Raw genomic sequence first — 14,085 nt, forward strand, 5'->3', positions numbered from 1 at the left:
TGATATGGTTAATTACTTAAGTCCATTGACTACCATCTACTATTATTTTACTTGCAGCTTTTAGCTCTTTAAAAATCTTATGTAACCTCTTAATATATACTTATGCTGTACCTGTAATTATTATTTTCTATGAGTGAACTTTGTAAAATCACAGATGATCTAATAAAATGGAAAAGTTGTTCTTTTCATGGTATAACAGGTACATTTCCTCTATATTTTAGAATTATATCCCCTTTTTCTTTTCTAGGGAGTCTTCATGACTTCCTTTTTTATTGTCCTTGGCCAGAACAGTCCAGATTAAGCTTCTGCGTAGAAATAAGGTTTATAAGATTCTGAAAAATTCATGGCACAGAAATTCTTCAGGATCACCTAATCGATGATTTTCTGTTTTCTCTGGGAGGATAATATATTTGCTATTATAAACCTAAATAATGGTGTTACCTCCTTTTAAACTATAGGAATAATATCAATCTGTATTTCTAGCAAAGTCTCAAGTATACCAACAGCATCTTGACCTTCATGAGTCAGGATAATCCAGGTTATGTTGCAATAGCAAATAATCCCAAAATTTTACTGATTTGAAAGAACAAAGATTCCTTTCTGGCTTATATGTCCCATGTTCCTTGTGCATTAGCTATGGTATCTGCTAAGCTCATCCTCATTTGGTGGCTTAGGTTGACAGAGGCTTTATCATCATAGGAAAGGGGTGAGGGCAAGGTAAATTACACACAAAAATTTCTCCTAAAAGGACAATTTTACCATGGGTCTCAAAATAACATGACAAGAATTTCTTGTGCCCAGTGATAATGACCCATCTGCATGGAAGACTTAAATGTAAGGAGAAAGAAATTAAGCAGACATCAAAGCAATTCACTCTACTCTTTGCCTGAATGAGTACCTCACTTCTGCTTAGATTCTCTAACTTGTTAAAGTTAGTACTTTAGTAATTGAACTTCTTGGATAGTATATATGTTCTTTCTTAAAAAAATGCAATATTTTCTCTGTAATCCGTTTAAAGTTAAAATCTCTCTGCAGACCCAGCATCTCACTCACTGTCAAACTTAGTGTTGGTAGAGAAATAAATATAAGCCATGTGAGCAAATGAATGAAGGAGAAAATAGAATTCCAGCTAAGTAGATGAGAGCTGTCAGACATTGAGGGACAAAGTGCTGTCAACTTCGGAGGGACAGGCTAGTAAGACTGGCTGACAGAGACTAGAGGTTTCTGGAGACAACAAAGAAAATCATGCTACTGAGTTGCACTATTCTGTTTTTATGATCTTTGCTGGTATCGGGTACCTCTAAGCAAGTATTATTGTAGCTAGTAGAAGGTGAGAATTCCATAGATAAATTCCCATCCTGTTGGAGTTAGAGATGCAGAAGTTAATATTGTTTCAATAAAATGAATATAGAAAACAGAGCAGTATACATCTCTGAAGAAAACGCTACTTCAAAAATCCTACTACAAGCCAGGCACTGGTGGCTCACACCTGTAATCCTAGCTACTCAGGAGGCTGAGATATGAGAATTGTGGTTTGAAGCCAGCCTGGTCATGAAAGTCCATGAGAGTCTTATCTCAGAGACAGTTTCTCAGAGAAAACCAGAAGTGGCACTGTGGTTCAAGTGGTAGACTGTTAGTCTTAAGCACAAAGTGGCTCAGGGACAGTTCCTAGACCATGAGTTGAAGCCCCAGTACAGGAAAAAAAAATCCTACTTCAACAATTTACCAGACAGGTGGGAGTGGGAGTTGGAGGCACATGGCTCACGTGACAGAGCACCACATGGCTCATGTGACGGAGCACCTGCTGAGTGAACACAAGGCCCTGGATTCAAATGTGAGCACCATCAACATTTTTCTTTTTCACTTAGAACAACTGATTTGCTTATTTCAACATTTGTTAAAGTTTCTACTGTATTCCAGGTACTGTCTTTTTTGGCACTACATTTGTGAAGCAAACATACAAATATCCAGGCTCTTGTAGCACCTGAATTCACATCTTGTCAAAAGTTCTTATTCTGCATAAAATGTATGCCTTAAAGAGTGATGTGGAGGACCTATGAGAGGCTGTAGAACAAACACACAGTTGTTAGAAGATGTACTATGTAAGGTTAGCTACATAAAATAGTATGTAGCTTAGTGATGGTTCCGGATAACGAGGCACAGTAAGCTGACTGACTTTCCACACTGTGGCTCAAGTTGTTAATATGTGCTCATGGGAAAATGCCTTTGGGAATGTTCAAAGAGAGCCATCCCCTGCTTTCTGTATATATCTATACTTAAGCAATATAAAAAGTACAGATTTTAGATTCCAAACTAAGCCTGAAGTTGACTTTAAAAAAATATTGATGGGGCTGGGTGCTGGTGGCTCATACCTGTAATCTTAGCATCTACAGGCTGAGATCTGAGCATCACAGTTCAAAGCCAGCCCTGGCAAGAAAGTCCATGAAACTCTTATCTCCGATGAACCACTAAAAAGACTGCAAGTGTAGCTGTGACTCAAATGGTAGTCTTGAGCATAAATGCTCAGGAACAACACCTAGGCTCTGAGTTTAAAGCCCCAAAACTGGCATAAACAAACAAACAACACCCGAAAATGTTGATGGGATTTATTGAGTTATCAAAATGCACCTTATTTATATCATACCAAACCTGCTGAGTTTATTTCCTATACTCATCTGTAACTGTTCTCTCAGTTACCCTCTACTTTACAGAGGTAATAATTGTTCAATCCAACTGGTGTTAGTGAATCTCATATTTGATCAACAGTATTCTAGAAGCTGATATAGAACAGTGGAAAGACAATAGCAAATTCTTCATCAGGCTTACATTCTATGTTGGAGACAATGTCCATAGTAAATAAAATATGGCAAAATATAAACATAGATCCAAGAAAATCCAGGAATTATTTGTGGAATTATTTCAAATTTGATTTCAAATTTTGAATTTATAGAAACATTTAAAATTTTAATAAAATTATGAAAGAAATTTAACATTCTTTCAATGTATCTTATTTAAATAGGGCCTACTTTTACAACAAAGTAGATAATCATCATCTTTATCAAACATCATGAATGATACTATATTTTGCCGTCATTTTATGTCAAGTTTGCTTGACTGTATCAATATAGAAAAAGTTTATGTTTATATATAAACATATATTTATGTTTATATCAGTTATACAAGGGGAGATTTCGTTGTTGTACATGTTAATGCTATATTCTTGTCTTATTTTGATGCTCAAGCAGTTCTTCATGTAGAGTTCTTATAAATACTTTATTTATTGGCTGTGGGGTGTGAACTCAAGGCCTGGGTGCTGGCCCTGAGCTCCTTTGCTCAAGGCTAGAGCTCTACCATTTTGAGCCATAGCACCAATTCTAGTTTTATGGTGAATAGTTGGAGATAAAGAGTAGCAGGAACTTTCCTGCCCACGCTGGCTTTGAACTGTGGTCCTCAGATCTTAGCCTCCTGAGTAGCTAGGATTTCAGGCATGAGTCATTCGTGTCCATATATACAAAACCCCCAATACTTTTATATTTATATCTAAATATCTTGAAACTGTAACAAACTGATTTTTGTCTAGGGCAGCTAATTTAATCATAAGAATTGTTAAGGAATCAAGATGGAGATGTGCTATGCTCTAACAGAAGAAATGCCAAGGAGGGACAGAGGAAGTATGGGGAAGAGAGAGAAAGAGAGGTGGGTGGGGGAAGGAACAGGGGGACGGAGAGAACTTTGAAGATTTAACTGATGACTTTGAAGATGAACGAAGAGACCAGGAGTCAAGGAATGCAGGCATGATTTAGAATCTGGGAAAGGGAAGCTGCAGGATTGTTTCCTAGAACCTGCAGAAGGAATGCAGCCCTGTGAATGCCTTGATTGGTTCACAGAAATTGATTTTAGACTTCTAAGTTTTAAGGTACTATGTGTGGTTTTAAGCCACTAAACTTGTAAATTTATCTTCATGTGTATTAGGAAACTGATATACAGTTGTTATTTTTTTAAAATTTTGTAAAGAAAGTCTAAGTCTAGACACTTCAAAAGAGTGCACAGGAACATGAGCACCAGAGCCGAGGAACCATTCATTGATGGCCATTATAAAAAGGCTGCCTACCACATTTCCAAAACACTTCAGTTTTAAAATTCATTTATTTCTTCTCAAAGTCTTTCAGTAAACATATTATTTTCTACAAACCATATCATGTATCCTAGATAACCTTACCTTTTTAAAACTTTAGATAAAAAGAATTATTTGGTCTCCTATGATTATTGCATTGATACCAAAACAGTGTAAAATGGTGTTGAATAGTGCTTGTGAACTGATATACTTGCCTGGTCTCTATCCTTAGAGGAAGGGATTGAGAGTTTCACAACTAATGCTCAATACCTATAGTGTTATTTGTTCATTTTGTAGCTGTTAGTTTTCTTTGGATGCTCAATATCATATTGTAGATTTCTTTTTCCCTCTCTTTTTAATTTGCTAAGTGGTTTTCTTTTTATTTTCTTTTTATTTTTTGCAAGTCTTGGGGCTTGGACTGAGGACCTGGGCACTATCCCTGAGTGTTTTTTGCTCAGGGCTAGCACTCTACCAACTTGACCACAGCAGCACTTCCAGCTTTTTGTGTTAATGTGGTAATGAGGAATTGAACCCAGGGCTTCATGCATGCTAGGCAAGCACTCTACCACTAAGGCACATTCCCAGCAATATTTTTATTTTTATTTTTTAGCATGAATGAGGATCGGCATCTATAATTTTTTCCTTTGGTATCTATTGAGGTAATCCCATGACTGTCTTCCTTTATCGTGTTAATAGGGAAAACAGTGCATGGTTTCCTTTACTGTCATAGTAGAATGGACCTATAAATCTATAAGTGAACACAGGGAGTTGTATGTAATTGGTTACAAATTAATTAAGTAAAGTATAATAGACTCTATGGAGAGTTCAAACAGTATAATTCTTTAGAAAGACTAAGCCAAAGCCCAACAAATAAGTACCAGGAAATGGATTCTTCCAAGAGGAGAGAGTGGGGCTAAGGGGAGAGGGGTAGAAGAGTGAAGGGGAAGAAATGGGGCAAATGCAGGCAAGAATTCATTATTTCTCCCACAGGATTGAGAAAAATAAGGGAACGGGTGCGTTGAAGAGGGGAAGATGCTGATGGGATGACACAGATTAAGATGCAATGTACACTTAAACTGTATTGTTAAATGACAAAATAACCCCTCAATATATACCCTAAAAGTTAAGAAAAGTAAGGGATGGGGTAGTCTGGGAGGAATGCATGAGACTGTTGAAAGGGTGACGTTGGTCAGGATACACTATATTCATAAACTGCTTTGTTGAATGGTAGCTTTTTTTTTTTACAACTACTTAAAAATGATAAAAACATTCAGAAAAGGAAAAAATGTACAAATGAAAGAGGATAAATACATTTAAAAATGAAAATATTAGGAAGTGTCGCTGTGGCTCGAAGTGGTAGAGCTCTTGCTGTGAGCAAAAGAGCTCAAGAGTAGCACCTAGGCCCCAAGTGAAAGTCCCATGACAAACAACATTTTTTTTTTTAATTGTGAACATACTGTACAGAGGGGTTACAATTACATGGGCAAGATAATGAGTACATTTCTTATCAAGCATTGCAGCCTCCTCCTTTGTTTACCCTTCACATTCCTTCCCTGCCTCCCCCCCCTCCTTAATCTTCCCCCCCTCCACCAAAGTTGTAAAGTTCATTTTCAACATGACAACTTGTACTTCTCATTGTTGCAATGGGTCCACCAGTATCCTTAAACAACTTGTTTTTTCCCCTTCTCCTCCACAAATTATACCGACATCAAATATAGTGAAAGCAGGGGTTATACTGTGGGGGAGGGACATACAAAGCAACAAAGAAATAATCTTATAAATGCATTAGAAACAAATGCATGCAGGAGTCCAGGAAGATGGCGGAGGAGAAGCTGGAGGCTAAGTAAGCTCTCACATAGAAAGCAGTTTTAGAGTTCCAGTGAACAGTCCTAAGTCAGAGAATTACACCAAGTGAATCATCACAGGACAGAGAGTTTGGCCAGAGAAGGAAACCCAGGCAAGGAGACACTTCTGAGCCCTTGCCAGCAGCCTCCTCGGCGGCAGCAGCTGTGGCGGTAGGGGGCGAGCGCAGCCGCCATACCTGAGCAACAGAGCAACAGAGAGTCCAGGACGAAGGAGCCAGACACAGCAGGCGAGTGGATTCTACTCAACACCAGCAAGAACCGACAAGGAGCAGACATCTTCATCCTGCAGTTCGCAGACCAGAGATGACCCAGGAACCAAGACTCGGCGAGGATATTACAATTCTAAATATCTACTCGCCAAACAATGGAGCACCCAAATTTATCTAAGAAACACTACTTTCCCTACAATCCCATATAACTCCAAAGACATTAATTGTTGGGGATTTTAACACACCACTCTCCCCACTAGATAGATCAACTTGGCAAAAACTCAACAGAGAAATTACAGATCTAAACAGCTGCATAGATCAACTAGCTTTAACAGATATCTACCGAACATTTCACCCAGCAGCATCAGAATACACGTTTTTCTCAGTAGCACATGGAACATTTTCTAAAATAGACCACATTTTAGGCCACAAAGCAAACTTGTCCAAATTCAGAAACATTGAAGTTATATCTTGCATTCTCTCTGACCACAAGGGAATAAAATTAGAACTTAACACCAAAAGCCACCAAAGAAAGTCTGATATCACATGGAGGCTGAACAACACACTGCTGAATCATGAGTGGGTCATGGAAGAGGTTAGAAAGGAAATTCAAATGTTCATGCTATTCAACAAAAGTGAACACACAAATTACCAGCTCCTCTGGGACACAGCAAAAGCAGTACTCAGAGGCAAGTTTATAGCTCTGAGCGCCTACATCAACAAATTGGAGAGATCTGAACCCAACAATCTAATGACACATCTAAACCTCCTTGAAAAAGAGCAGCAAGATAAACCCCAATCCAGTAGACGGAAAGAAATAATTAAAATTAAATCAGAATTAAATGAATTAGAATCCAAAAAAGCTATAGAAAGAATCAACAAAACAAAGAGTTGGTTCTTTGAAAAAATTAACAAATTTGACAGACCCTTAGCAAATCTTATCAGAAAAAGAAGAGAACACACCCAAATAAATAAACTCAGAGATGAGAATGGAAACATCACCACGGAAACAACCAAGATTCAAAACATTATAAGGGAATACTTCTCAAAACTTTATGCTAGTAAGTTTGAGAACTTGACAGAAATGGACCTTTTCCTAGCAAATATTGACATGCCAAAACTAAACCAAGATAAGTTAAACCAGCTTAACAGGCCCATATCAGGCGTCGAAATACAAACAGCAATAAGAGACCTCCCAGCTAAGAAAAGTCCAGGACCAGATGGTTTTACAGGGGAATTCTACAAGGCCTTCAAAGCAGAGCTCACACCAATACTCCTCCAACTCTTCAATGAAATTGAAAGAGAAAGTTCACTACCGAACACATTCTATGAAGTCATCATAACCCTCATCCCAAAACCAGGCAGGGACTCATCAAAGAAAGAGAACTATAGACCCATTTCTTTGATGAACATTGATGCAAAACTTCTCAACAAAATATTGGCCAATCGACTTCAACAATTCATCCAAAAAATCATACACCATGATCAAACAGGATTCATTTCAGGGATACAAAGCTGGTTTAAGATACGCAAATCAATTAATATTATTCATCACATCAACAGGAGCAAAAATAAGAACCACATGGTTATCTCAATAGATGCAGAAAAAGCATTCGACAAGATCCAACACCCCTTTATGATGAAGGTTTTGGAAAAATTAGGAATCCATGGACCATTCCTCAATACAATAAAGGCTGTATATGACAAACCTACAGCCAGCATTATACTTAATGGTGAAAAACTAAAGCCATTTCCTCTGAACTCAGGAACAAGACAAGGATGTCCACTCTCTCCACTTCTCTTCAATCTAGTATTAGAATGCCTAGCTAAAGCAATAAGACAAGATGCAGACATAAAGGGGATCCAAATAGGGAAAGAAGAAATAAAACTCTCCCTCTTTGCAGACGACATGATCTTGTATTTAAAGAATCCCATAGACTCCACTCCCAAATTACTCAAGCTGATTCAAAACTTTGGCAAAATAGCAGGGTATAAAATTAAACCCCCAAAATCAATGGCCTTTCTGTATGCCAACAATGAGAAAAGTGTGGCTGAAATTAGGAAAGCAACTCCATTTGTAATAGCCCCACAAATAATAAAATACCTAGGAATTAACTTAACCAAAGAAGTGAAGGACCTCTATGATGAAAACTTTAAAATCCTGAAAAAGGAAATCAACACAGAACTTAAAAAATGGCAAAACCTCCCATGCTCCTGGATTGGAAAGATTAACATCGTGAAAATGGCAATACTGTCCAAGGCTATCTACAAATTCAATGCGATACCCATCAAAATTCCAAGGTCATTCTTCAAGGAAATAGAAGAGGCAATCCAAAAATTCATATGGAACAATAAAAGACCCCGAATAGCAAAAACGCTCCTCAATGGAAAGAACACTGCTGGAGGAATATCAATACCAAATTTCAAACTCTACTATAAAGCCATAGTAATCAAAACAGCTTGGTATTGGCATAAGAACAGACCTCAGGACCAATGGAATAGAATTGAAAACCCAGAAATGAACCTACAGGCCTATAGCCATCTAATCTTCCATAAGGGAGCTAAAACAATAGAATGGACGAAAGACAGCCTCTTCAGTAAATGGTGCTGGCAAAATTGGTTAACTACTTGTAGAAAACTAAAGCTAGATCCTTATATTTCACCCTGCACCAGAATCAACTCCAAATGGATCAAAGACCTCCAAGTCAAAGCAGACAATCTGAAAACATTACAGGATGGAATAAGAGAAAGCCTAGGTCTCCTTGGCTCAGGATGAAATTTTCTGAATAGAGACCCGGAAACACAACAAATCAAAGAAAGGTTGGACAAATGGGATTGCATAAAGTTGCAGAGCTTCTGCATGGCAAATGACATAGCTAGCAAGACCAATAGAAAGCCCACGGATTGGGAGAAGATCTTTACTAGCCATACAATGGACAAGGGTCTCATATCTAAAATATACTTGGAACTCAAAAAATTAAATCCCCCAACAACAAATCCTCAAAGAAACAACTGCCCAATAAACAAGTGGGCAAAAGACTTAAAGAGAAACTTCTCTGAAGAAGAAAGAAGGATGGCCAATAGACACATGGAGAAATGCTCAACCTCCCTAGCCATAAAAGAAATGCAAATCAAAACAACATTGAGATACCACCTCACTCCAGTTATAATGGCAAAAATCAAGAACTCTAACAACAACAGATGCTGGAGGGGATGTGGACAGAAGGGAACCTTACTTCATTGTTGGTGGGAATGTAAACTTGTTCAGCCACTTTGGAAAGTAGTATGGAGGTTCCTCAAAAGACTCCACATAGAACTCCCCTATGACCCAGCAATCCCACTTTCGGGCATTTACCCAAATGTTTACAAACAAGACCACACTAAAGCTACCAGCACAACTATGTTTATTGCAGCATTATTTACCATAGCTAAGATCTGGAACCAACCCAGATGCCCCTCAGTAGATGAATTGATCAAGAAAATGTGGTATATATACACAATGGAATTCTATGCCTCCATCAGAAAGAATGACATTGCCCCATTTGTTAGGAAATGGAAAGACTTGGAAAAACTTATATTAAGCAAAGTAAGCCAGGCCCAAAGAAACATAGGCCCCATGGTTTCCCTCATTTGCAATATCTAGTATATGTATGAGTCAAGCGGAAAAGGTCAGATAATGTGATGTTAGGAAAATGAACCCTTAGGTATGTATTTTAATGTTTTGTTCTTTCATGCATGTGTTTCTAACCCATTTATAAGATTATTTCTTTGTTGCTTTGTATGTCCCTCCCCCACAGTATAACCCCTGCTTTCACTATATTTGATGTCAGTATAACTTGTGGAGGAGATGGGGAAAAACAAGTCGTTTAAGGATACAGGTGGACCTGTTGCAACAATGAGAAGTACAAGTTGTCATGTCGAAAACGAGCTTTACAATGTTGGTGCGGGGTGGGGGGGGCGGGCGGGGAGGGGGGGATTGGTGTTGGGGGGGAGGGGGGAGTCTGGGAAGGGATGTGAAGGATAAATAAAGGAGGAGGCTGCAATGCTTGGTAAGAAATGTACGCATTATCCTGCCCATATAATTGTAACCCCTCTGTACAGTATGTTCACAAATAAAAAAAATAAATTTTAATAAAAATACTGCAAAAATAAACACAATTTTAAAAAGGAAAAAAAAAAGAAACAAATGCATGAAAGAAAAAAAACATTTAAATACATATCTAAGGGTTCATTTTCCTAATATCACATTATCTGACCTTTTCTGCTTGACTCAGACATATACTAGATATTGCAAATTAGGGAAACCATGGAACCTATGTTTCTTTGGGCTTGGCTCACTTCACTTAATATAATTTTTTCCAAGCCTTCCCATTTCCTAACAAATGGGGCAATGTCATTCTTTCTGATAGAGGCATAGAATTCCATTGTGTATATATACCACATTTTGTTGATCCATTCATCTACTGAGGGGCATCTGGGTTGGTTCCAGATCTTAGCTATGGTAAATAATGCTGCAATAAACATAGTTGTGCTGGTAGCTTTAGTGTGGTCTTGTTTGTAAACGTTTGGGTAAGTGCCCAAAAGTGGGATTGCTGGGTCATAGGGGAGTTCTATGTGGAGTCTTTTGAGGAACCTCCATACTGCTTTCCAAAGTGGTTGAACAAGTTTACACTCCCACCAACAATGAAGTAAGGTTCCCTTCTGTCCACATCCCCTCCAGCATCTGTTGTTGTTAGAGTTCTTTTGTTGTTGTTGTTGTTAGAGTTCTTGATTTTTGCCATTCTAACTGGAGTGAGGTGGTATCTCAATGTTGTTTTGATTTGCATTCCTCAGGATAGCTGGAGCTCTTGCAGACAAAAAGAAACCCGAGCCGTTTTATCCGGTAAAGCAAATGATTAGAGGTCTTGGGACTGAAACAATATTTTTAAAGAAAATAAAATATTAAACCAGTGTTGCATGTCTCTGATAGGTTAACTTGAACATGAAAATCAAATCTTTAATTTCAGATTAATACTACTCTGCGTCTATTCTTGCTTCTGGTTTTCTATGATTTGTTGTTTTGGTAATGTTTGACAGGTTGTGGCATAAAGATGTTCTTGGACTTGTAAAATTAGATAGGAAATGATCTTTCTTTTTTATTTTTTTCCTCCTAGGAAGTATCTAAGACAGGAATTATTTCTAACTTATATAGTTGAGAAAGTTCACCAGAACAGTATTGAAACTTGGAATTGTTCCTTATGAAAAATTGTTAGTGGAAAAATTTATTTCTCTAGTCAATATTAATAAATAGTAGTTTCTGAATATGACTTTATTTATTTATATTTTTAAATAGCTTACAAAGGAGTTACTATTCAACAAAGCAATATGTGAAGTAAATAAGGCCTAGAGACACAAAAAATGTATGCTTTCCCTTATATGTGGGAGTTAGATTCAGCTTATAATCTTTGGTCTATTCTAATTTATTATTTTTCTCAAGCTTCTGTCCAGTTTAAACTAATTGTTTATATAAAGTTTATAAGAGTACCATATTGTTCTTTTGATATATCTCTAAGATCTCTGGATAGTTCATTTTCTTTTTTCTTTTTTGGATATGGTCGTGGGGCCTGAACTCTGGGCCTGGGCGCTGTCCCTCAGCTCTTCAGCTCAAGGCTAGCGCTCTACCACTTGAGCCACACACCACTTTCGGCTTTTTTCTTTTTGCTTATGTGGTGCTGAGGAATCGAACCCAGGACCTCATACATGCAAGACAAGCGCTCTACCACTGAGCCACCTTCCTAGCCCCGGATAGTTCATTTTCTATTTCTTATATTAGTAATTTGTTTACACTTTTACATTCATCAGTATTTTATGAGTTAACATATGAATTTTTTCATAGAATCAACTGTTTGGTAATTTTGTCTCTATTTTTGTTGATATCTATTTCATGGATATATTTGCAGTTCATTTTTTAAATTTTCATTATTTTTCTCCACTACATTCTTAAAGGTTAACTTTTTTCAATTTAATTTTTTTCTGGCTTTACATAAAGTAGAAGATCATTTGCACCTTTCTTTTCTAATGCAAGCATTTAAAGTTACATACTTCTTTTTAATCACTAGTTTTCCTCTTCTACATTAATTTAGATATTTTGAATATTCATTGCTATTGTCTTGAATTCTTTTCTAGGAGTTGTTCTGTGATCTATGTGGTGCTGAAACATGTTTGGTATGAAAATCTTGAGAATTTTATGGATCTCTTATTATAATGAATCTAATTTAATAGCATTACTTGATAATCATGAAGACATACTTTCTAGCTGAGCATATGGCCTCTCAGTACTCCATGTGCATTTGCCCCATTTTGTGTTCTCTAAGTTGCAATAAGTCAAGTTTGTTGGTCATGTTATTCAGATGTTTTCTGTTATTTTTGCTTATTAATTTTTTAATGTATATTTTTACCACCTTTAAGTAGTTGTAAAAAGGAGTTGCCATTCAATAAAGCAGTTTATGAATATAGTGTGCCTTGATCAATGTATTCTAACAGTTAATGAGATAAAAGTTTAGAAATTTCTTGAGGATTCCTGCAGGACACAGAGGACACTAAGCCAAAAGGAAGACTTTTTAGATTTTGTCTCAAACTTTGATCCATGTTTCTGGGAGACATGGGCTCTCTTTGATTCCCTTGGTTTCAACCTTGGTTGTACAATGGCCTCGATATGCTTCCCTGAATAGATTCTGACTTATTTGGGAGTGACTTAGTCTATCTGAGGAGCAGATGGAAGTTCAGGAAGCTCCCTAGGTGGTTCTACTTGGCATCTAGGGCCAAAAACTTCTGATCAGTCGTATGCTCTTTTATAGGGTTGGTTTGCAGGGAGAAACCTGGCCATCTCTCAAGTTACAACCAAATATGTTCTCTGGGTAGATGATGACTTCCTCTTCACCACCAGACCAAATTGAGGTGCTGATGGATGTCCTGGAGAAAGCAGAACTGGATGTGGTGGGTGGCAGTGTGCAGGGAAACGTGTACCAGTTCAAGCTGTTGCTTGAGCAGGGTGAGAATGGGGACTGTATTCACCGAAGGCCGGGGGCCTTCCAGCGCCTCAATGGCTTTCCCAACTGCGTGGTGACTGTTGGTATCAACTTCTTCTTGGCCCACACAGAGCGACTCCAAAGAGTTGGCTTTGATCCCCGGCTGCGGCGAGTGGCTCATTTAGAGTTCTTCATTGATGGACTTGGGAGCCTGCTGGTGGGCTCCTGCCCACAGGTGACCATGAATCACCAGTCCCCGCATCCATCAGCAGACTCAGAGCTGGCTGCCCTGGAGAGGACCTACAGCAAATACCGGACCAACACCAAAGCTCAGATCCAGTACAAGCTGGCTCTGCATTACTTAAAAAACCACTTCCACTGTAGTACCCAAGGGCACATGACGCAGGGAAAATGCCTATTTGACTGTCTGTGGGTATCTGGAACCGTGGAACTTGCTGGCTGGGCTACCAAAAGTAGACTCCTCCCAACATAAGCAGGGACCACACCCACTGGTGGATAGGACAAGTGGATATGGCTGTCAATGGAAGGACCAATCAATGTTCAGGAGTATTAGAAATGGACCAATCACTGATCAGGTCAGTGGAGAACATATCACTAACACATTCTTACTTATTTGCGAAACATTTGCACACAGATATCTGACCACATCTGATCTAATCTCATAGAAATGAATAACGGGTTGGTGTCCTGAGACAAAAGAATATTGTGTGTATGAAGAATATTGGTGGAGCCGGGCACTGGTGGCTCACGCCTGTAATCCTAGCTATTCAGGAGGCTGAGATCTGAGGATCGAGGTTCAAAGCCAGCCCGGGCAGGAAAGTCTGTGAGACTCTTATCTCCAAGAAACCACTAGAAAACCGGAAGTGGTG

General features: G+C 38.3%; 1 pseudogene; it reads left to right on the top strand.

The window, feature by feature from the left end:
* The first annotated feature begins 2,139 nt into the window (after positions 1–2,139).
* On the top strand, positions 2,140–13,688 carry LOC122111808 (annotated as a pseudogene).
* Positions 13,689–14,085: the final 397 nt, after the last annotated feature.

Source organism: Dipodomys spectabilis, unplaced genomic scaffold, assembly GCF_019054845.1.
Source record: "Dipodomys spectabilis isolate Male_0828 unplaced genomic scaffold, ASM1905484v1 ptg000089l, whole genome shotgun sequence".
In the NCBI taxonomy this organism is placed as follows: Eukaryota; Metazoa; Chordata; class Mammalia; order Rodentia; family Heteromyidae; genus Dipodomys; species Dipodomys spectabilis.